This window comes from Lepisosteus platostomus, chromosome 9 (assembly GCF_059453375.1).
Source record: "Lepisosteus platostomus isolate fLepPlt1 chromosome 9, fLepPlt1.hap1, whole genome shotgun sequence".
Taxonomy (NCBI): domain Eukaryota; kingdom Metazoa; phylum Chordata; class Actinopteri; order Semionotiformes; family Lepisosteidae; genus Lepisosteus; species Lepisosteus platostomus.
In genome coordinates, this window is record NC_142619.1 from 22610508 (window position 1) to 22635862 (window position 25355).

General features: G+C 36.2%; 1 protein-coding gene across 4 annotated transcripts in view; it reads left to right on the forward strand.

The window, feature by feature from the left end:
- Positions 1-25355, forward strand: part of mgat4c (mgat4 family member C) — a 298157-nt gene that overhangs the window by 13443 nt on the left and 259359 nt on the right. For 3 of the 4 annotated variants that reach the window (XM_088647199.1, XM_088647200.1, XM_088647201.1), the window contains exon 2: positions 11825-11876. The exons of the other annotated variant lie outside the window; for it this stretch is intronic. The gene's annotated coding sequence lies outside the window, so the exon portion shown is untranslated. The remainder of the gene's footprint in view (positions 1-11824; positions 11877-25355) is intronic. 4 annotated transcript variants of the gene reach the window in all.

Consider the following 25355-nt stretch of genomic DNA (forward strand, 5'->3'; position numbering starts at 1 on the left):
GTCTTCAAACTGATCTAAATATAGTTTTAGAGACTGGATTAGTACACATTACACTGAACCAATTTCTGGTGTGAATAATCAAGCAGACAAAAGTAGGTCACATCTATTGCAATTCAAAAATGATTTTTTTAAAAAACAGATGTTTCATGTAATGTTAAACAAGAAGAAGAAGGAAAGCCTTTAACCACTCAGGAAATGATTGCCTTTATTTCATATTTTATTATGTCACACATACAAAAGATCTATTGCAGATTTTTTCCCCTGTGTTAAGCCTCCAGTGCCAGGATCAGATGGAACTTTTTGATCTGATATTGCTTCATGAAGATAATGTTACCATTATTGGTTATGACACTGTCACTACAGAGGACCATGATGATGTTGATCCCAGATTGATACAGAAGTCATGTATAACCCTATGTCATGTAAGGGTTAACGCTGTTCTGTTAAAATAGTGAGGGACTATGAGAATAAAAGTTAACAGAATGCTGTACACTTAGATTGTCATTGAAAAGAGGATACTGATTCCTGATGTTTGCATTAATGGCCTCCCAAACCACTATTCTTCTACCACTAAAACAATTAATTCTCCTTTCCATATAAGGAACATTTACATCATCAGTAAACCTTTTGAATCTTCAATTCCAGTTTTTACAACTGCTCTAAATCTCCAAACAAGAAACAGAACTGGAAATCATCAGTAAACACAGCAATGGACAAACATCTAAGTGGTTGTCACCCTGGTTAATTTGAGTTAAAGTACTTTGTATAGAAACCTGACAACTGTAAAGGAGTTTACTGTAGGTCTGAGAAAGGGACTTCTGTGATCTTCAGTTTTATTTTTGCTAGTTTAGAAGTTATCTTCTAGACGGGTCCACCGAATCCAATGATCCTCTTGTGTGTTTATGTTTATGTACAGTATGTTATGCTAGCGTATTCCCAGTAACTAGCTGAACATCCGTTGTTCTGTATTGTATTCAACAAAATTACCAGGCAGCTAATTCAAGCATTAACCAGTCGATTTTAAAGAATTCCTATTCAGCCACTGACCCAAGTATTAAAAATTTGTCAACACAGATGTTATCAGATTAATGAAGGATAAACAATCATTCTATCATTATTTTGTGGTAGTGCATTAAAATAAAATAAGAATGATGACAAATGCTGAAAGGTATTTTTTCTGGATAAAAGTCCTGGTTAATAATGAAACATGATATTAATCTTGACTGAATGCAGGTTAATGCTTAGAAACATCTTGTCGCAAGCTATCATTTTTAAAGCTAAAAAGAAATTTGTCCCTGGTCAGAGTGGATTATCGTATCTATTGTGTACATGGGGGCAGACAATCAAGTCATTTCCTTTAATTATTTTATCATATCATTGCACCCTTTTTTATTCTGCATAACTAGAAAAGACACCACAGAATTAGTGGATGTGAGATGTGAGGGCTGATGTGGGCTGGAGAGATTAGCTGTAATGCTGACACTGACAAATTTGATACATTAAGGCTTTGCTGGAGGGATCCATTGGAGGAGGAGAAGAAGAAATGCAGAACAATCTGCATACAGTACCAAACATCGTTTCCTAAGATGTTATATAAGCTACAGAAACAGATAAATAATAACCTGTGGTATAAATAAAAAATGAAGGTGATTAATGGTATTTTCTTACTAATATTTCATTTTGCTTGTGAAATGCTGGAGATTGGATGATTAAAACGTTCTTCTTTTTGTTTAAGAAAAAAAGACAATAGTTTTTATTCCATAACATTCTTAATATAGACATTTCAATAATTTTTTATATAGACATTTCAGGACATCTTTTGGTTAGCATTCAAGAAAAGGATGAATTGAAAAAGTGAGTAGCTTACTAAAGATTATGGCATACTAACCCATCATGTAAAATATACTGTACATATACAAAATCCATGTATTTAACTTTATTTGTTATAATAACAATGTTATTCCGATGTCTTGAATTTCATCATTACATCTCATATCTTTTTATAATGTGGATTACCCTGCTGTACTAATTAAACTTAAAGGTTTGAAACATTTTCATTAACAAGGACTATTTTTGTCATCGGTGAAATTTGATGCTACCTAAGCAGTTTCTTTTTCTTAATAATATGCAGTATGTCATTTAAATTAGGCATGATTTTGAAGAAAGCTGGAAAGAAAACATTGTTACAAGGGGGGGCAGTTTACAAAATGGTGAATTTCAGGAAGTGATCGAGCAGTTTAATCAATAAGTATAATAATTATTCATAACCCCCAACTTCTGCCATATACCAATATACCTTACCAGTTGGTATAGTTAGAGCCACATGATTTGTTTGGTCTCTTGCACAGCTTTGGTGAAAAGAAAATCCAGGCACACTTGGTTAAACAAATATTTATTAACAATGACAGTGACACAATACGCTACACACAACATAAAGATACAACACACAAGTTTCTCTATGTATTCAGTATGTACAGACTATACATTCCAGCGGGCCTAATATCCTAGTCACCCAGAAACCCCAGAATGCTACCAAGTATTTGACTCTTAAATAGTGCCTGCAGAGGCCAAAATAACACATAAGCTTGCCTTCTAAATTAAACAGAATGCAATACAATCTGCAGTTAAATCTCTCTCTCTGCAACCCCAGATCCCAGAAAACAAATAGGAGCTCATGTCCCTATTCTAAAAAAGTACCCCCATGCAGGAAGGTCTGTTTTGTTCACTTCGTATTTGATTTGCTTTAGAACACCAACTGGGGGACGCTGTTGGGAATACAGATAGGATATAGAGGGAACAGGAAGGAAGTAGAAAAGGGGAATGTAATAGCAAGTTTTTTTTTCCAGTAAAGGTTATGTAATTCATTACTTGTGCTTATTCATTTCTATACTTATAACTTCAACAGCCATTTAACCGAGGTTTCTTTTACTCATGGTACCCTAAAACACAGAATAGCAAGCTCTCTTTGGCAAGGTTCAAATACTTAGCTCCAATCGGATTTTGTCTGGATGATCATGAAGAAAAGATTCTCACCTGACCCAAGTTTCAAGTTCCAACTGCTCCTGACTTCTATCTTGTCCTTCTCCTCTTCCTTTTCTTACCTCCTGAGCTGTTCTTATATGGTGTTTTTCTGGCACTTAATTTCTTGACAGCTAATTGTTTACCCACAACTTAGTTAACTATGGTAAACAAAGTTAAACTTTATGATGTACAGTACTTCAATCACAGACTCTGGACCCTCACACATCTCAGCAAACATTCCCTCTGCTTTGAAGCCATGTTTACACTGCCAGGTGTCACACACTTTATCTAAACTCTCAGAGACACTTCCTAGTCATAATATATTATATAATATAATATATTACATCTGAAATACACTGGAGCATATACCCCTCAATCGGATGAAAATTAACTAAATTTAAAATTCCATGTTATATTCATCTATGATGTGATGTTTTACCTCAAAGTGTTTAATCAGTGGTTAATTCATTTTCAGTATTATCGCCCTGAATAAATATATTTGTTTGGTCCTTCTTTGCTCCTTTAAAGGTAATAACTGCTACTGCTACTACTACTACTACCAATCATAATAAATAATAATAATTATTAGTAGTAGTAGCATTAGTAGTACAGTATATACCTTTAAAGGAGCAAACACAGGCACCAATTAAATAAAAGGCTTTTTGAATGAGAGGGTTTTGAGTCTGGATCTGAATACTCTCAGGGTGGGTGACTCTCTGATATCCTTGAGGATAGAATTTCAGAGCTCTGGGGCAGAACAAGAGAAGACAAACACCCTATCACCCAGAAAGTTTGGGGGACAAACAGAAGAACAAAATCAGACAAACAGTTTTTGAGGAGGGGAGTAGAAAAATATTAAGTCAACTAATAAGAAGCCAGTACAAGGACTCCATCACAGGAGTAATGTGATCACTTGCACAAGACATGGTCAGCATTCTGGCTGCTGAATTCAAAATAAAATAAAAGCTGAACCATATGAGAGCAATGTCAGGAACTCCAAACACAGTTTCAACATGAGAATGTGAGATGTGTCATGATTAACAGTGTCAAAAGCAGCACTGAGGTCAAGGAGAATAAGCATAGATAGAGAATTAGAATCAGCAGCCATAAGAAGATTATTAACTTTAACAAGGGCAGTTTCAGTGCTGTGTAATTGCGATGAGATGGCTGTTTAATTGAATGGTAGGAGTGCTTTCTAAAATTTTTGCAAGATAAAGTAGTTTTGTTTTTTTCAGGAACAGGGGTAACTGCAGCCATTTTAAAATGCCATTGGTACCACTCCATTGCTAAAGGACTCATTAATTATGTTGAAGCATAGGGCAGAAAACCAGGATTAAAATTAAACAATAGCAATAGGATATAATAAACAGATGGAGTATTTCATATATAATCCAATTTACTAAGGTATGCAGTGTGAAATTGAAAGAAAAGCGGTGCAGTAGTAGCATGCATGGTGAAAACAAATTGACTCTGGATGTGGTCAGTCTTGGAAGTAAACACATGCAAAGAAGTTGAAGTAGTATGGCACTTTTGCTTAACCAGTCTATTAATGATGGAGAATAGATATCTAGGATTGTTATGGTTGTTTTCAATGATGTGGGAGAAGTACCTGTATCTAGCAAACCTCTGATCTCTATAACGTTTCAACAGTAAAATGTAAAAAAAATTACAACTGAACATTGAAGGAATAGTATTTCCGTTGAATACTTGATAATTGGTAATTGACATTATCAACCTTTGGGTAATCTGTGTTCTTCAGAATCTTCTGATACTGCCAAATAAAAAATATATAATGAGGACAAATAAATGTTGTATCTGTTAATGAACTATACTATTATGTTGACAGCTCTAAATATATGATTAAATTTTTTTTACCCAAATTCTATTGGCTATATCATTATCACACAGTAGTATCTGATTTCAGTAGTATCTAAGTGAGTAATCTGATTTCAAGAATTCATGTTCTGTAGGATATAGGAGTCAATACAGAAAAGGCTTCTCTCTGACTGACTTAAAAATCCAATTTGTAAAGGACTGATTAGAACTCTTTATTAACAGAGGCAAGCTAATTATATTTAACCCAGTGGTAATGATCTTAATAATTAAAGCATCTCTACAAAATTAGTTAATAGGATAGCACAAGATATTATGGTTCTACCACTCTGCTATGGTTTTACAAAAGGTCAAAATTATTTGCTTGCTTGGTATGAAAGGTCATACACAGAATATTTTTTCTCATGCTATCACATTCATTTTAAATATTAAGCACAAGTTGAGCACCTTTGTTCTACACCATGTGCAAAAGCCTTTACGTTAGGTTTTCAAGGGAAGAAAGTTCTAGCTAAAGATTATGGAGTTAATAATATCCTGTAATTTTTGTGCAAAAGAAATGAGTGTTTTTAAATCTTAAATTATTTAAGACTTGTTGTCTCTAATTAGTTGAAAAGGTAAAAATGTGTCTCTGCAATTAAAAAAAATCAATTCCTAAATGTAGGTGTTAGAAAATAAATTAAATAGAATAATAAAATATTTGAATGTTTAAAAGCTTTTATTGTTGAAATACAAGTGTCAGAGAAATTGAATGTGCTTGAAACCAAGTATATGCTGGTAAAACTGGAATTAATGCAGTCTGCAGATTGTATTTCAATACTGAAGGAACTTCCTTCTTTTATTTTGTGATCTTAAGTCAAGGGAAGATGGCAGTGATTGATTTCGTTTTGTCAAAGTATGTGCACAAGATAAAATTTAAGCTCATGCATATGTCTTTTTACAACAAATCTATCATCCAGTGGCAGGACAAAGCAAGCTTCTGAACCTCCATCCTGAAACAAAGAGTAACTGTGATGTTACCATTTACTGTATGACACCACCGTGACCAACTTCAAGAAAGCAGAAATAATTAGTTGTTTGAATAGAAAATGTTTTTAAGACAAAGTGTGTTTGTAATTTTTCATTGCATTACAACCTTACTATTAGAATGTTGAAACTGCTTTAGAAAATAATTAATTGGCTGTTTATCATCACATATCATCAGTTCATTTTTAATTTGTTTCCATGTTTATTTTGATGATTGAGTTTTCACTACCACCATGTCGAAATGTCATTTTTTCTTTCTGTGTGATGTCCAAAAAAGAAACAAATGCACATTAAAATTGCTGTACTGTATTTGGAGAAGGCCCTTATAAGCCTTAGATAGATCAAGAATCAGAACCAGTAAAGATAATATCCTGGAAATACTGCCTATCATTGCTGACTGTTGCCTAGCAACATTTTGTGTGCTTTACCACCAAATTTAATGTGTGGTCTGGAGTAGTATGAAATTTATCTTCATTATAAGTGTTTAATTATTGCTGTCAGCTCCATTCTGATGTTGATCATATGTTAGCTAAATGCTTAATGACTGACTAAATTAAAGACCAAAGGAAATTATTGAGTACAGCATTTGCTGTTTTGGTTTTAGTACTGATCAGAAACACATAAGGAATATATTCCCATCTAGGGCAGTGCAGAATTCTGTTTTGTAGAAAGGGATGAAGAAAACAAACACACTGGTCGATAAACACATTCTTTGTTGATTATGTCTATCCATCATTCTGCTGACAGCCAGTCACTTGGAACTGATTGTGTAATGAGCTTACATTTATTGGAATGCTATCCTTTTCAGAGAAAGTCATTGAGGTCGACTTCTCATGCATTTATGACAGGCCTTTAAGGTTATGAAAGATTTCTACACTTTTGATAGTGGTGTGTATTACTTCATTAGAATTTTGTATTTGAAGTTAATTTGTTGTCATACCCAACACAGTATAAGTAGCTAAAGAACAGTAGATATAAAGTTATAGAGTAAAAGATATTAGAAAACAGCTAAAGGCTACTGTGTGTGGCTTTGAAACCTTAAATGAGTATTATTTATTTTGCCACGGCTCCATAAAAAATTAATTCATATATAAACATGAGTTTTCTCACCCAATGTCTAATTACAATCATACTGCTCTAAAAAGTCAGTATATATCTTGCACAAAAATTAAGGGCATGCATAATTGTCTACAAATAGCACACTGAATAATTGTATGTATAAATACTATTGTTTTTTTAATAAAGTACCGTTTTAATACACATAAACCTAGAATCCAATAAATGGAACACATCCTGAAATTGTAACAGTGGATGTGTGCTTTTTTTCCACTCAAAACAGTTAACCTTGTGATAACTATATTTTCACAAATTTTGTAAGCGTGTGGTACCATATATAGATGTTACTGATAGTATGTCTGTTATTCTCAGTCTATGTAATGTTAATGAAAAGTGTGTAAACTCCACAACAATTTAAAGAAAATTCCCTTCGTGTACAGTTACATTTTAAGGATTCCAATTTAAACCTTCACCCCTTTCATACAGTATGGTGCTGATTTGGGATTCACATTGTTTATTGTAGTATGGTTTCTGAAAGAAATTACTTGTTGGAATTCTTTTAAAGTTAATTGTAATATGGGGAGGTCACAAAGGACTTATTTTGATTAATTATAATTGATTATAATTAAAAATGCTTTAAATAGCACATTAATTCAGCAAAATGTATGAGGAAGTAAATTATTAAATCCAAATTATAGTTTTTGATTCTCTCAATACTGAATCTATCAGCAATTGGCCTTTCATACTTTGAAACAAACTCCAGTTGTACAGAAATTGCATGGTAGAAAAGGATAAAGTAATCACGCAAGGAGAAAAAATACAAAGAAAGGAAAACTACTGTATGTCATTTTTAATAAAATGGTGAAATTAAACATTTATAACCACCAAAACATAAGTAGTAGACTGAGGATCAGATATGTGGTTTATGATTTGCTTAGGCTTTGGAAAACTCTCCAAAAACAAACGTGTTTTAAATTTGTGAATTTATTCATTCTGTTTTAGGAATTTATGATAAGTAGTTTGGTTTAAGTTTTAGTCTAATACAGGGGTTGGCAAACTTTTTAGAGCAAGGGCCACTAAAAATGTTTTACTAACCTTGCTGGGCCATCTGAGTAAATTCCTCTATTTAGCTGATAAACTCACCGACTGGAATAGATCGTGTTTCTCCGGGCACATCTCCTCCGCGGCCTCTTGCATATACTGCTTAATAAACTCACCATCCGTGAAGGGTTTGCCAGCTGCTGATACAAGCTGTGATACTTGATAACTAGCTCAGGTAGCCACAATATTTTCTTTGAATTTTCTCTTGATCAATTTTTGCTGCCCCTGAAGCAATTTTTCCCTTCGTCCATCTCCTGTGTATTCCAAAAACTTAGCCTGATGTTTTGTCTCGTGATGCCTTTTTATGTTGTATTCTTTAATCATGACAATTGTTCCCTGACAGATAAGACACATTACCCTTTCTTTCCAAGGGACACAAAAGTACTGTTCTGACCATTTGTCTTTGAATTTTCTACCCTCTAAGTCGATCTTTCTTTTTTTTCCCCAACATGGCAGGAATACCTTAGTTAGCTTCTTGTCAGTTATAACTTTTAGAACCGTTTGAAATCATTACCTGCTTTCAAACAAGATACCATACACTAGACATAATTTGCGTGACTGAGCCAATCACGGTAGGCAACAAAAATCCAAATGAACTTATGGTAAGAACCACAGGCGTTCAATATGTAACCTAGGCTAAAGCTGATGTCTGATAGGCTAAAAGTAAAATGCATCGTGCAATAGGTGTTGTTCTGCAATTGACCATTAGTGCTGAGAGAGAGCAGCAGAGCTAACAAGTAGAGGCCACTGGCGGACGATTTTCAATATCCGATGCAAAAAGTAACCCTCGAGATTCAAACAGTAGTGAGCTGCAGGGCCACTCAGAAAAGTTCATAGGTGCCATAGTTTTCTGACCCCTTGTCTAATACATTCTCAGTCAATTAAAAAAGTGTTAAATTATAGGTAGATTAATCCATCTAATAAATCAAAATTAGAAACAAACAAGATATGTTTAATTTGAAAAAAATACAGTTACGAAATTAGGTCATGTCCAAAGGAAAGATTAAAAATGTGAGTTATGATTTTTAAAATCTTTGCACTGATCCTTGCAAATTTGCAAATAACATTAAATGAATTAATTAAAATTATGTGTAAAAATGCACGATAGCATTCTGTATTGTCTTATTATTATAATAATAATTATATCTTATGTCTTATTATTAATATTAAAGGTCGCATGTTTACCAAGAAAAAATAATGTTTGAGGTCTTAATTTCTCATTATATATTTTTTTAACCTGTAACATTAGTGAGCTGTACAATTGGATCCTTTGCACACTTTATCTTGTTCTGGACCTCCGATTGAATCCATTATAAAACTGCAAGTTACTATATATTATGAGTAGCATTTTGAAGTAGAATGATAACAGATAAATCATTTTGACACTTAAGTATCCAAAAGCAGTCAATGCAAATTTAAAACCCCAGTTCACAGGTTTGACAAATAGCCTGCAAAATTTAAGGTGGCTATTTAGCATTGTTACTGACAGTGAAGCAAGCAACAAAAACCTTTGATATATGTTACCCTTGCCACAATGTATTGCATCATATGTCGCCCATTGTTAGGGGTGTGCATTTAGTTTTCTGTCAATATCTTCAAGTGACACAACTCCTAAATAAATTAAGTTGAAGTTAGGAAAGGACAGTCCCCCAGGAACATCTTAGATGTCTGTTAAATGAGTTGGCCTTCTCTGGGACAAATGCCAATTCAATCTTTCAAGACATAGGACCCTAAGGGATAAGAAAATATATTAACACTTTAAAAGAAACCAGAATATGTGGAAGTTTAGAAATTCTGTGTACATTTAATTCAATATCTTTGGAAATAGTTTGTTGAACTGCATTTTAGACTTAGCTGTTAGCACTTTCGACTACTGCTATTCAACTCAAAATAATACAACATTGCATAGTAAAGAAAATATAGAAATTATTTTTCTATAATTAAAGAATTAAAGAAAGAAATTAAAGAATAACAATAACATAAATGAAACTCATATTTGAACCAGGCCTAGATCTAAGATTGTTGAAATAAACATTGATCCTTTTTTAAAAAAATCCTCATTTCAAATAGCCAATGAGAATTTCTTAAAATAAACTATCCAAAACAACGCAAAACAACTATATTAATGCACTTGATCTTAATGTATTGACAATGTTAGTAAGAACAGTCCACCACCAGGATAGTATGAACAGTCCATTTCATAAGGCATCATACTAAACCCAATTACAAAATTATAGCTATAAAGTATACTGTGAGTTCGATTTTTTGCACAATTGAAAAATACTATGTGGGATGATGACAGTGTAAAGAAATTGCCTATGTTTTACTAAACTTTAAACACCCATCCATATACCACTGAACATCCATATAGAGAGAGCTCATGGTTTCACTCATGGTGGGGTTCCAAACACCTGATAATGGAAGCGAAATGAAGAGTTGAACTACAGAAGAGAAACAACAACACAATGACAACATTCATGAATTTAACAAGTCTGTTGGTCTTTTTTCAGCCCCTTGGGGCAGGGTCTGTATAATCACTATTCCGTCCTCACCTGTAATAGCTCTCCAAGGAGACTAAGTGTAACATTGTCCCCACAAAAGGCCAGACATCCCCCCAGGGCTGCAGACATGACTTAGTTTTAGTACTTAGTGTAAGTCCCATACTTGGACCTGGCTTACTCATCCGGCCCATCACTGACTCCATGAGTCCAACCAGTCCTGGTGCAGTTTCCCCAATTCAGCCATAAAACTCGACACATTAGCTGTTACACCACATCCAAAAGACGACCAAGCAGAGTGTGGGGGTCCTCCCTTTAGATGGCGAGCCAGCATGGTGAGAGTTTCAGACAGTATCCCTTCTTCCTCTGTGAGCTGTAGTCTCAGTCTTGGATGGGCCAGAAGGCCTTTGTCATCGGAAAAAGTGATGGAGCCCATCTCACAGCATCCACTTGCCCCACTGGCAGGACAGTTCCTCTGGATTTGGTCACCACCCCACCTCAGGATCTGCTGCCTGTTGCTCCCACATTCCTCAAGGGACATAAACCGTAAACACAATCCCCTCAATCTTTACCTGCTCCTCTTGAGCCCTAACAGACACCTACTGTGCAAGACAAGGACAGGGCTGTTATGACTCCTCTCCATATTGTTGCAGAAGCTGGCTGGTGGGAGAAGGTGTCTACATTCTTCTGTTACTTTACTGCGTAGTGCTCTAGACCCTGCAAAATCTCCACTTAACAGGCCGTCTGAACTTCAGGCTCTGGAATCTAGCATTTGGTAGCATATGGAAAAGGGGTGAAAAATAGCTTTCACCACAGCTATTAGTTCCCATCACATAATGCAATAGTTTACACGTGAGATGGGCAAAGGAACAACAACATCTACAAATTCCGAGATAAAGCAACAGTAATATGAGGTCTTTCCAATAAAACTCCTCATTTCATGAACCAGCTGGTGTGTTGAGATATTTACTGTGGTGACATATTAGAGGTTGGTAAAAACCCTTTTTGGCATGATAATGTTTCCTAGAAAGTGGGGCTTTGGCATTAGGAGATAGAAATTCCTTAGACAAATTTTGAGATCCACCTTTCTTATGAGGCCCTTTATGAGGCCCATTATCCTTCTTAGGTTATCCAGGACCCTGAATAGCAGGTTGACCAAGTACACCACACACTCTGATTCTTCTGAAAATGGGCACAACTTCTGGGCATAGGATGGAAATGGTTATTCCATTGTCTAGGAGAGCTGAAATGGTGATGCATGCATGTTGCCATTAACATAGCGTTGTCTTTAGTCCCCAGGATACCAGGGCTGAGGGATCCAAGGCGCTTGAGGACCATCTTGAGGTCAGTATCAAAGTACTGATATGTTTGGGTGTTCTTGAAGAAATAAGAAGCTTCTGTCTTAGAGATAAACTGCATGACTTTCCAAAATAACAGATAAGAAGGAAGCTGGCTTGTAACAGCAGTATAATCTTTCTAAATCCCAAGCATTCCCACACTCCCTGTTTAAAAAATACCACAGTATTCTGTTTAATCATCACCCATCCCCAAGAAAACAGTATTCCTTATCATATGGCTTCATATTTTTGTATATCAGGTACTCTTTTGATTAAAATATTAGTTTTTTTTATCAATGCTAGGTTCATCATTTTCTAATCACATTCATATGCTTTATATGTTAGAATTATAAGAACAATTGACAGAATGACATTTCTATGAAACCTTTGCCTACTTTTTATTTTTATAATAATAATAATTTGCTTACACTTATATAGCTTTTCTGGACACTCCACTCAAAGCACTTTACAGGTAATGGGGACTCCCAACCACCACCAATGTGCAGCATCCACCTGGATGATGCGACGGCAGCCATAGTGCGCCAGAACGCTCACCACACATCAGCTATCAGTGGGGAGGAGAGCAGAGTAATGTAGCCAATTCATAGAGGGGGATTATTAGGAGGCCATGATTGGTAAGGGCCAATTGGAAATTTGGCCAGGACACCAGGGTTACACCCCTACTCTTTTCAAGAAGCACCCTGGGATTTTTAATGACCACAGAAAGTCAGGACCTCAGTTTTACGTATCATCCGAAGGACGGCACCTGTTTAAGGTATAGTGTCCGCAACACTATACTGGGGCATTAGGACCCACATGGACTGCAGGGTGAGCACCCCCTGCTGGCCCCACTAACACCTCTTCCAGCAGCAACCTTAGTTTTTCCCAGGAGGTCTCCCATCCAGGTACTGACCAGGCTCACACCTGCTTAGCTTCAGTGGGTTGCCAGTTGTAAGTTGCAGGGTGATATGGCTGCCGGCATTCTTTTTGTTAAGAATTCCACTTTGTTTACATGTTGATTGATGTGGAAAGATATTGAAAAATCCCAAAACAACCTGAGCAATGCTTGGATAATGTCTTGACCGCACCTAGTCTTCTATTCCTTATCTGGGATTCTGCCAGCTTGGCTCTATGATTTAATGAATAGCACATAATGTTTTCCATATTCGATTGGTTTAACAGGATACTTCTGGGTCATATTTTATGGTGAATTATCTTAGATTCATTGACTAAGGCTATTAATTTGCTGCAACGGCATTATAAAACTTTATTTACAATCTTAATTTCACTATTAAACAGCTAATTAGTTATTGATCACTAATTACTAAGTGAACTGCACAGTTTGTTTTTTACAATTCAGTTCCATTAACCTTGTATACATTTCCTTAGTGACAGCATGCTTTGCTGTTTCCAGACATTTAATGTCAGTGTTTAAAATGTTGCATCAGAATTGCACATTGCCCTTTTTTGACAAGAGATCAGAGCTGTCACAAGATTATTAACAGGTCCTCACTGCTCTGGTCCCCTTTGTTCTCAGTGTTTCCTGCTAATATGCACATTCATGACAACATGTGACCATTGTTTTCAGCATGAGGGCAGTCAAGGGATTTCAGATCACTGCTTGAGCTGTCTTACATCTTAACAGCAGAGGAACATCAATGTAGTAGGCAGTTCTAGGTCCTGTCATTTGCACAGACACCACATTCCAAATTCCATCAAAAACATGAATACCAAAGTTATATAGGTGTTAAGCAGTCAAATCAATCTAGATATCACTGTGCAATACAAACATTGTATTGTTAAGATTCTTTGACTTGTGATGTTTTTTATGACTGCTGAAATGTCTGAATAATGCATGTTATTTTATGTCCTTATTTTATATAATTTCTGAACAATAATTTCTCTTGGTTTCTGCTAAAATTATTTGCTCTGGTGTCACACGCCTTGTGAAAAATAAGTTTGGAATATTCCATTATATTTCATTTTCCTTTATTTAACACGGAAAGGAGCAGGGGAATTGTATGTTTGTAAAATTCATTGTTTCACTGAACTCTCACCAATGAGCTGTACATCTTGATATAGTGCTTCTGTATGAGCCCTCTACATTTACCGACATTATTGATTTTACTGGAATATTTAACGAGGCAATTGCCAGCTTAAGCTGAAGCAATACCATGGGAGCACAGAAAATGCAGTAACCTTTTTTTAAATATATGCAAATATATGGTAATGTAAAAAAAACTAATGTGCTTTCATCAGTTTATGTTTTCAATATTGAATGTGGTGAATTTGTTTTAAACAGTTTGTATTTTACAGTTTCACATGTATTCCTAAGCTGATCCGCACTAAATTCTATTCAGTTACTGTTCCAAGTTCCTCTACAAGGCCCAAAGCTTAATTTTCTTTATGCAAGAAAACATATTTTGGAGACAAATATGATTTCAATGTAATGGAATAGCAATAATATTGATGTCTGAAAGCTGCATCCATGTGATGAACTGTCCATTTTCTCACATGGCATTTTTTCCTGTTCACGAACTGGGAACGTTTCTTGTTGGGGCATAGTAAACTGTATATGTAAGTCATTTTATAATACTGAGGTGTCTGTGTAACTCTTGTACCCAGGCTGACTCCAAATGGTTCATCTGTGCTTCTGAATGGCTCATTGATCTTGTATAGTACACAGTAAGGTAACTCGGGTGTTGCATTTGTGGCTATTAATATATAGCTGTAGGCAGATTGAAGTAAAAGTGAATTCTGGTTAGGACCACTTTCAGCTTATAATTGAATTCTTACAGCATTGAAAAAAGAATACACATGCTGTAGACAATGCACGTGCTGTTACCATGTTGCTTTACATAAGAAATCCAGTTTGAATTCAAACAAAGTTACATTAAATTACTAACACAATGCATTCCCTTGCTGGATAAATGATGGATTGGATAAAATAAAAAAAAAATGTTGCTATATGTTTTTCAGTCAATGTTTTTAGTAACTATTAAATACATAATCCTCAGAAACATGAAGACATGCAATCGCGCATGTAATAATAAGACGATTAACTGGTTCTATCATGTTAACCTAGCATGACATCACAGATGAAGTTCCAGTTCAAGTCTGAAGTCTGCAGTCCAACCTGCAGATTTAAAAAAGAAATCATATCCCAAAAGTTAACAGGTGTGGCAGAAATTATTTTTTATGGAGAAAAAGATTGTTTTCCAATAACGTTCATCATATTTATTAATGGTGATGCTCGTGCTAGAGATCTGCTACCCGACCCGAGCCCGACAAAGTATTGGGTTTTGTTCCGGGTTCAGGTCAGCTTTTCACATACAACTTCGGGCTCAGGCTGGGGTTGGGTTTGTTTTCTAATAAGAGATAGTGAATTATTATTATTTTATGTTTAAAATTTAATTTTATTAGGAGAAATTCATTTTGCACGCTATTATGGTTCCCTCCTTTCAAAAGTATTACAGATTTAAAATATACCAGTTTTTCTCAACAAAGGGCATTTTCTGTTTATCAGCTGAAGCGCATTGCAGCCAAGCAAAGCCGCATCTGTGAGAATCCGTCTCCCTTTGTGCGTGTGTGTCTACTCGCTGTGAGAGGGAAAGAGAGTGACTGATTTTGAGTTTGAGTCGGGTTCGGGTTTCATATTTGGCAGCACCATTCAGGCTCAGTCAGGTCGTGTCTCAAGGTCTTGGGTACGGGTCAGGTTCGGGCTTCAATTTCATGCCCGTGCAGACCTCTAGCTCCTGCACCACGTGACACCGTATTGGAAAAATTGGTTAGAAAATGGATAGAAGAATGGATATTTATTTTAAAACTGTTATGTTTCTTTTACTACAATATCCCAATGATTCATAGGAGTTATTTAATAAAGGAATAATTCATCTTGCATGTGCTGTGACGGTATATTTTCATGTCGGGAAACATGGGTCATGAGGCAGCAGTCTGTGTGCTTCTAACCCAACACAGCACCCACCTTATTTAATATTCCCTAACCTTCTATGCCAATGTTTTTCTTCTAAAGAACACTCACAGAGTTTTTCCATTCACATAGTGAGTGCTGATTTGTAATTAATTTATGTAATGAAACAGTATATTACTCATAATTTTAAAGTCTTACTTCATCAGTTAGCCTGTTGTAGTTACTATATAAAATATTCTTTTCACACAATCCAAATAAAAAATATATTCTTCAGGGTGTTTTTTTTTTCTTACAGAAAGTATTTTTGATTTAAATGCCAGAGGTAAGGGGGAGCATGAGTCAAGGACTGAGTATCCATACGTTCTTCAGGGATCTCATAAACAGAAAAGAGAGCATCAACTAGGAAAGGCTTGCAAGATGTTAGCTTATGAAGAAAGAAACTTAGAATATTGTATGGTAGTCTTAAAAACAATCTTCTTTATTCATTATTCATCCACTTCTTATAACTTTGGGTTTTCATGTGTTTCTCTGCATTGTCGAACAAGACCTCATAGCCTTAAATATCTGGAAACACAAAGCATACAGTTTTATCAGAGCACATTGGAGACACGCATGCTGGTTGTCCCCCGCACTCCCACCCACCTTTCACTGCCAAGTTAAATTTGGTGACTGTTGCTTGGCGACAGCATGCTAAGGCACCCTGCCATGTGGCTTAATATCTATACTGAGGTGAAGCAAGCTTGCTTGGCTGTAGATAAGAAGCTTAGGTGCAACCCTGCTCAAAAGTAGCTGTCTGTAATTTATCTAAGGTTTTTGTGATTCATATATACTGTTCTATGAGCAGCGAAGCATTAAATTGCTTTCCTCTGGGAGCAAGTTGCATTCAGGGGTCGACAAAGCAATGCCATTCCATGGAGCATACTTGATTTTCTCTGAATGTTTCTATGGAGATCTTTGAAGTGACATTGTCCACCTAATTAGGATTGGTAGTTACATCTGGTGATGCCAAACCATTTCAAACTATTATACATCTGAAGGTCAGATGCCAGCCTTCAAATGAAGATGAAAATATTACCTCTTTGCAGATCAAACCTGCTATAGACAGCCTCTGAGTGTAACAGGTTATAAGAAGAATAACAATTGTCTCCCTCATTTACAATACATTGCTTCCTATAAAAACAAGCTGCAGGATATGGTGTGACATAGATATAGATAATCAGTAGAAATTATTTTTATACCTCTCTAATTTCTTTAATTCTTATGACATTGGTCCATTAAGTAGAGAAAATTCAAATTTTCCTTGCATATTAAATACATATTGCTGGTAGGTTTAGTAAAATAATAATTAGAACATTAAAAAAGTTTGTATTGTTTTTAAAAAGGAGATAATTTTGTATTGCAAAGGCAGTTTGTGGGTACTTCATTTAGTGAAGTCTATATAAATGTGACTATATAAATGACTGCACGATATGTATAAAATACTTCACACCAGCTCAGATACTACATTGACAAACATGTCAATGAAAATACTGAATATCTAATAATAACAATGGTAACATGATGCTAATATTTAAAGATTTTAGTTTTGAATATACAAATACAAATAAAATGTCTGGAAAAAAACATTTTGTAGTGTGTGGCAAAAGAGTGCATGCATATTTTAATGAGCAACATAAAAATGTAATTAAACATAAAGTCACTCCTTGCATTATAATGTACGACAAAAGTGATTAAAATGTTAATCACTTATAAAAAAAACTATTCATTCATCCATTATCGATAAACCACTTAACCTGGTTAGGGTTGAAGGCAACAGATGTCTTGAGAAGCAGCACAAAGAGAGACCAGAAGCAGATGACTGCTCTTCCCCTGGTCAGGACACCAGTCAATCACAGGCACATGGGGAAAGGGACAATTTAGTATAGTCAATTAATCCTAGGCAGCAAACCCACACAAATTCTACACCCACTCAAACACCTAAGGCAGGAACTGAAACCAGAACCCTAGAGGCAACAGCACTGACAATCATAGAAACCCCTTTATAAAATAAAACATAGGATAAACCTGGAAACACTACTGACAACTCAAGAGTGTTGAGTACTACAACCTAGAAACAGGTTTTCGTGCAACATGACAGCAATAATACTTATTATTTGTTTGGTGTAATATGATTTGTTTCAAAGCAAATCAATAAAAAATGGAAATGCATTAATAAGAAGTGATAATTTGGTATTGTAGATGCACCAGGGTTGTTTGTCTTTCTTTCTTTCTTTCTTTCTTTCTTTCTTTCTTTAAATCTTATCTTGCAATGAAGAATTATTGTAGCAACATACAACTATCTCATTAATTGCCTTATTGCAATAAATGCATAATTTCTGCTACTTTTATTTTCAAATACAGCATCTATCTGAAATATGGAAAGCTAGCACTGTGCAGTCAAGTCTGTAAATCAGCTGTACTGTTTACACTATACTGTATCTAGGTATGCCTTATAATTACCATTTTCTTTGGTTTCAAAAGATAATTTAACCACACTGTATTAAAAACATATATAAAAAAGATCCTTCATTTAGTCTAGACATCTCTAAATAAGAGGTAATTTATTAGCTTTGTTGGGATTAAAGAAAAACAGTTCAGGAAGGTCAGGCAATATCACTGTGTGTATAGGGCATAGTAAGAGGTTTTGTATAGATTGTCCATGTGCTCCACTGCGAAGTGAAGTTGTATGATGTTGAAGTCTCAAAGGTAGTTTAAAGAGTGTCCCTTGCCTTAAATGAGGATCACTGCTGTAAGATATGCTGAAGGGCAGATAAAAAAGAAGAAACAAAACATTCAGCTCTTTCATATCCTTTTACAGGAGGAATTTATTTGCATTATTATCCTCTAGGATGAAACTGTTCCTCTTCCCAAACACTTCAAAGTTGTTGTGTTTTATTTCTTAATGCATACAAATTTATCCAAGATGATGTTCCAGAAAGTGTAGCATCACAATCATTCAAAAATCCTTTGAAGCTATCGTGAGAGAAATGGGCCATTGAAAAGGTATGGTTCTCAATGGGCTGTTCTCTATTTATACACCACTTTTGAAGTTACAAAAATAATTTAAAAGAAATGTTAATGTGACATGGGAATGCATCACATAAAATAACACATTTCAAAAAGCTATGCATGACCTTGTAATTTTTAATGACAGTTGATCTGCCTGAGGTTTGATATGGAAATTAATATTTTAAAAAAGTAACGTTCCCCAGTTAACTAATGGCTGCAAATTTCATCTGAATTCTGACTGAAAAGCAAAAGAATAAAATGTGAATATCTTATGTAATTCCTAAGCTCTGCATTATTTCGTTTAAAAGTCAGCCCTATTTGTTATTTACACTCAAATGGAGCATAGAGCAATTTAATCAATATGTAGTTATATTAACTTTTTTAATCCGAACAATTTATTGTGAAACTCAGAGCAATTACAAAGGCTATCAATGTGTAATTTGTGTTTTTCAGTTGGAATTCGTTTGGGTTTTGCGGCCATTACTTTAAAGCACTACCAAAATAGGAGTGATGTAATAATTTTTATTGCGGTGTTAGCACCTTGTTGTCAGACCTCAGAAATTAAATGTTATTTGTGCAGATCTACCCCAGCTAGGGTTTGATCATGAAAGCTCACAGGCTTAGACCACACAAGATACATTTATATAGTGTTAAGCTCCCCTACAGCAAAAGATGGACTCTCCTTCTGCAAGACAGTTCTATACTGTGTACGTTTTCAAGGAGGTGGCATAAGTGCTGTTACAAGCCTACCCTGGTAAGTACCGGGATGGAAGACCTCCAAGGGGCTAGTTTGCTGAAGTGGTGTTGATAGACCTACAGATTGACCATTCCCTCTGAATGAGAATTTCCCAAACCAATAGCCAATTTGGTGACTGTGGACACATTCCACAGTTAGGAGCCAATGAGTAAGACAACTCCCGTGACACTTCTCAAAAGATTAAGATTGTACTGTGCTCTGGCAAAATTCAACCTTGGGCACAAACATTCTCACTTTTCCATTTGATATGATCTGAGTTTTGTGTCAACCAGATGGACACATACTGTAAGTGAAAGTTATATAAGTGAAGCAAGCCATTGTAAACAGCAGTACTGTTTCAAATAATTCATCTTTTCTATGACTTTCTACTGTCATAGTCATTTTCCAGTCCTACTGACTTAATAATCAGTATGTAATGTCTGAAAACAACATTATTTTCCCTTAAAATCTCTATATTGTTACTGCCAACAGTTCAATATGTGCTATTTTCCATGCCTATAAAAAGGTCTTTTCTTTCATTGTAGAATAGACAATAGTTACTATGATTCCCCCCTCAAAATCTAAAAAATGTAATTTTATGATTCTAAATATTTTATGGATAAATTCATGGAGATCAAAACTGTTTAATATTAGATTGTTTACTTAAGCTCATTCTAAAGCATCTTCAACATGTGAGTGTGCCCATCACTTAGAATTGCTTGATATATTTTTAAAAACTGGAAGTGTATTTTCTACCTTCTACGATTGTCCTGTGCTTTTTTGTTCATGTTATACATGAGTGTGAACTTTACAGATCACTTCAGCCAATTAATGAATACAGCAGGCTTTGTCCAAAGAGACCAGACTTCTGTAAAACCATTTAATATTTTAAAACACTTTTGGCATATACAGTAGTTGAACCAATACAAAAATGATAGTATAAATCTAATTTCTTATTTCAGCTTCACAACTGGTAATCACTCATTTTCACCATTATGACCAAGTAGGTATAAAAAAGAAATGTTTTTTATGGACATTGAACCCTGTCATGCGTTGTAAGATCAGACATACTGATAGATACAGTAGCTATGTCTTACTAATGATCTCCAATAAGGGAGTAACAACAGTCTGTGATTGCTGCCTTTGACATTTATACACCAAGCAGAATACAGGACTATATAGATTTTTTCTGAATGTCTCTGGGAATTTGGAGCAAATGTGATTGGCAAATGGGCAAGGAAAACATAGGGAGAACATGCAAACTCCATGTAGGTCGGAATTAATAAACTAATCTGAAATTAATCCCAGAACCCTGAAGTCATGAATCAGTAGTGCTACCTATCATGTCATTCTGTGAATCCTACTTTTATTGATCGGGTTTTCTCAAACCAAATGTGAGGTACTGCATTTATCTCTGAGTGTACCAAAATACAGACTTTCAGTGAACACGTATGAGACAACCACTCATCCCTTTTCACAGTCTGTGTTAGAATGAAGTGAATTACACATCCAAGGGACTGTAAGTGCACAATACTGTACATGCACTGCCTACTCTTGTCAATATATAGAATCTTTGCTGTACATCAAAATAATAAAACATGCTGTTTAGGGCTATTACTATTATTTATTTTGCAAAAGTATATGGAAATTATGAGCAGAACAGATTTAAAACATGAAGGATACTTGTGCTGTTAAAGGGGTAGCATCCTTGAAATTGTATTTGTTATAGGCAGGGGCATCTAAATCTTATTCAGTTTTGCTGGTTCTGTGTATTTATCAGACCCTTTGTGGGCATACCTGTTACATACCTGTTGTCCTACTTTTATTTTTGGAGGACAGACAATTTAAGATATCCAACTCTGGGATCGTAGTCACTTTATTTTTGCACCACCTTGGGTGTTTTGAGTGACAGGAATATGCTTTGCTGAAGTCCCTGTGTACAGACTCTTTTATCTTTAGTCTCTCTTGTGACTATTTGCTGCATACTGTACATACATTACTATTGACAACATTTATTAGTTTTAAGTTTTGATCTTTTCGTGGTTGGCCAAAGGTTACAACAAATGGTGAGATTTTTTTTTCTTCCATATGCCATTGATTTCAGCCTGCAGTAGAGGAAATTATTTTTATTACTTGCTTAGCAGCCACACTTATCCAGGGCAAGATCAGCAGCACTGATTTTTACTGCTATGTACTGCATATACAGCAAATCTGCACATGCATATACAGCAAATTTGTACTCACTTTAATATTGCTGGCTTTGACAACCTGACAGGATTATGCTTTTTTGCATGCTTTTGTATGTCAATAAATTTGTAGAAGATAAAATTAGAATGAAAACTTTTGAAAATGTATGCAGGCACATGTTTTGCTCAAACAAAACATAATGCAGGCTCAGGGGCATTATATATTTACAGCATGCACTGAACAGATCAATAAACCTGGGGGAGTTTATTGAATTTATAAGCATTCAGTGAAGACCAACATCACACCTGCATTAAAAGGGTAAGTAAAACAGAGAAAAATATAAAAGGAGGAAGAAGCACAACATATGTCATAAAAATCTGGTTCTTTAAAAGCCATTACATTTTTGCCACTATAGAAATCTAACTTTTTATGTGAAACTAAAGTATACAAAAAGCATAAAAACAGGTTAAATGTGTCATACTTACCAGTTGCAAAACTACCAACAGTTCCACTAGCCATTCTCAACATATTCCAAGGGTCAGAAAAATAGTTTGTTTTTGCAGCTTCTAATGAGAGTCAATTAAAAAGACATTCTCCAGCAAGCTTTGCCAAAGCTGTAGCTATATTTCACACTGCACGTGAAACTGCTGCCTTGCCAGTGCCTGCAGTGTATCCTGAAACTCAGTTAAAATGCCACTGCTGTAAGAAAAGAAGACTTCTTGTTCTACAAGCCAACCAAGCTGGTCTTGAGCTCTTGGAAGAAAATGTGAATAACTCTGAGACCACCTATGAGGTGGTGAAACTACATTGAGGGTCAGTTAAAGCATTATAGAAAATGTAATACATAAAATAGACTTTGTTTTTAAAGCATAATAAAAATAATTCATAATAACATAACTTCTACTATGTTTGTGGATGGTTGTGCTGTAGGGGGTGTACAGAAAGGACATTAAATCTAGGTCCTGATTATTTGGCTATTAAAGATCCTTCGGCACGCTACTGTAGCGTTGCCATAGCTGGCCCAGGGACGCCAAATTAAATGTAGTGTGCTCTCTGAAGGCACCAGTTCTGTAGGGTTTGGGCATTTACTGGGACAATTATTAATTGTAGCAGTAAATCACAAAATTGATTCTTTTGATGGCTTTAGAATCCAACCATGCGATATAACTCAAACAACGCACACACACAGGTACTAATACACGAGGATACATTTATTAATACATAGAATATGCATGTAAACCTAACCGATCTTATCGTGAGGGTTATCAGAATACAAAAGATATATATTCATTCAGTTACAAAGAGTTACATATATCAAGAGGACATACGTTCAGTATATCATTCATTTAGACCGTTTCGTAAATGAACTTGGTTATAACTTCTACATTAGATACTCAAAACAAGTACATAACTCTTAGGAATTAAATTGATATCAACTGGTTGGGATAACAATTGAATTCTCGAGCAGTAATGCAGTGAAGTTGAATACTCATCCAATCTCTGGGGATTCAGATCTCCTGCGGGCACAAAGAAACAGTTGTGGGCTTGTTGCTGTCCAATCCGCGCTCTCTGGCTAGATGCCAGGCTGTGCTGTGCGGCTTGCGACGGTGCGCTGCAGATGCTTACTGACCGGCTAGTTAGTGTTGGCTTTAACTAGCAAAGTTTGTGCACAGGAGAAAAGATGACTGTGGGTCCCAGCAAGTCAGGAAGAGGACCCGTTCGTTCCTGATGAAGAGCTAGTTCTAAATAGTGATTCAGCTGTCCACAGTTCTGACCTGTTCATGAGGCCTGCTGCTGTTGCTAACCTCGGGTGGATCCTCTGGTTACTCTCTGGCAACCTCCACTCTAGACTCTTAGAACAAAGGAAAGTTCTGGCACTCGGACACACTGGCCATTCCGTGGTTGTCCGGGCTGAGTCTCAGGATGGTCAGGAGGCGCGCTGCAAGAATGTCCTGCCCTTGGGAGCCTTCTGCTCCTGGGCCGCCCTGCCCTGGAATTCTCCTTTGAATTCCCTTTAGAAAAATCCACAGAATTCTCCACTGAATCCCTTCGGCTCTCTGTGTTGCGTGTTTTTACCTGGAGGAACTTCAGCTCGTTGATTGGCTGAAAGTTCCATGGGCATCAGAGTCCCGCGTGGGTTACTCTGCCCTACCAGTCCCTGATTGGTTGATCAAGGTGAGATATGAGTCACTTACTCCTGACACTTAGGAATGCAGTCCAGATGTCCATCTGGCATTCCCTAGACAGATAGGCGCCAATGGATGACCATTGATCATGATACCCAGGCTTAGCTAAGTGCATCCCCCTTTGGGAGCTGTCCTAGGAAACCTTATCAAAGTAAACCTTAAATCAGCCTACATGAATAGTTTCTCTGTGGCTGCACCACAGAGATGAACAGAGATGGGACCATTTGGGAAAGCTCAGAACACTTAATTCTTTCTTATTAATAAGCCTCGCCGCTACACTACTGTAAAAATAGGATGTTAACTCTGGTATTCTGACTGAATCCTTTTCCATCCTACTGTGAATCATACTGTGTAGTGGGGCTACACTTCACACAAATGTCTGCTACACCTCATAACTTTTACGCCACGCCCTCAGGGGACTCGGCATTCCATCTCGCATTCCCACACGGTTCCCAATTAGCCTTTTACCCTAGCCTATTTAATGCTGCTTCACACTCTCACCTGTGCTTAGTATTAAGTTTTCCTGGTTAGAACTACCCCATCTTCTTGCTATTAGTTATGTCTTGGTTTTTGGCTTCCTGACCCTGGTTTGCTCTCTGACTACATCTTCTGGTTTTGTTTTGGTACTTTGATTATTGTTCTGGCTTAGAATCTTGGCTTCCTCGCGGCTTACGGCTCCGTTTTGAATTTTTAACTTTTGCATCGGTTTGTTTTCCTTCGGCTTTTGGACCTCGGACTGTTTAATTGACTACACTTTTGAAGTTCATCCTGATTATTCTGCATAGGGTCCTCATTAATATTCTGTAACAATAACTTGATGAATTAGGTCCCCTCCAATATATAAAGAACATTAAGATTCTTTAGGATAGGAAGTTCCACACAAATGCAAGGAATTATTATCAGCCATAAAAGCATACGTCGTTGAAGTATATTTCAAACGTGTTCGAACATGTTCATAAACATCTTCCAGTCTCTCTGGCTTGGTGTCACACCCGGGCTGGGAGGTGTTGTTAGGAGCAACCAGCACATTCACACAGGGCCCCTTCTGAACGAGATTGGTACGCTTCTCAATTAGGCCAATTATTTATCAATCAGTCAGTCAATCCACTGCTCAATCATCCCATTAAGCAGGCTATTTAAGGCAGGACTCTCCACTTGACCGGTCCTCCAACATTAGAGCTAACTACATTTAGACTACTGCTTACACGCCTCTTAATAACAAAAGCTGTGTCTCTTAAAACTGTAAAAGCACCAATCCAGTAGGGACTCTGCTTCCCCTGGAGATCCTCTTGCCAGCAATAAGTTCAGTCCTTTGTGTGACCTGCTGCAAAATCCTCTGTCTGTTAATTCCTGGCGAACTCTCCCCAGCAACCTTACTGTCTACTTTGCAGGCAGCCC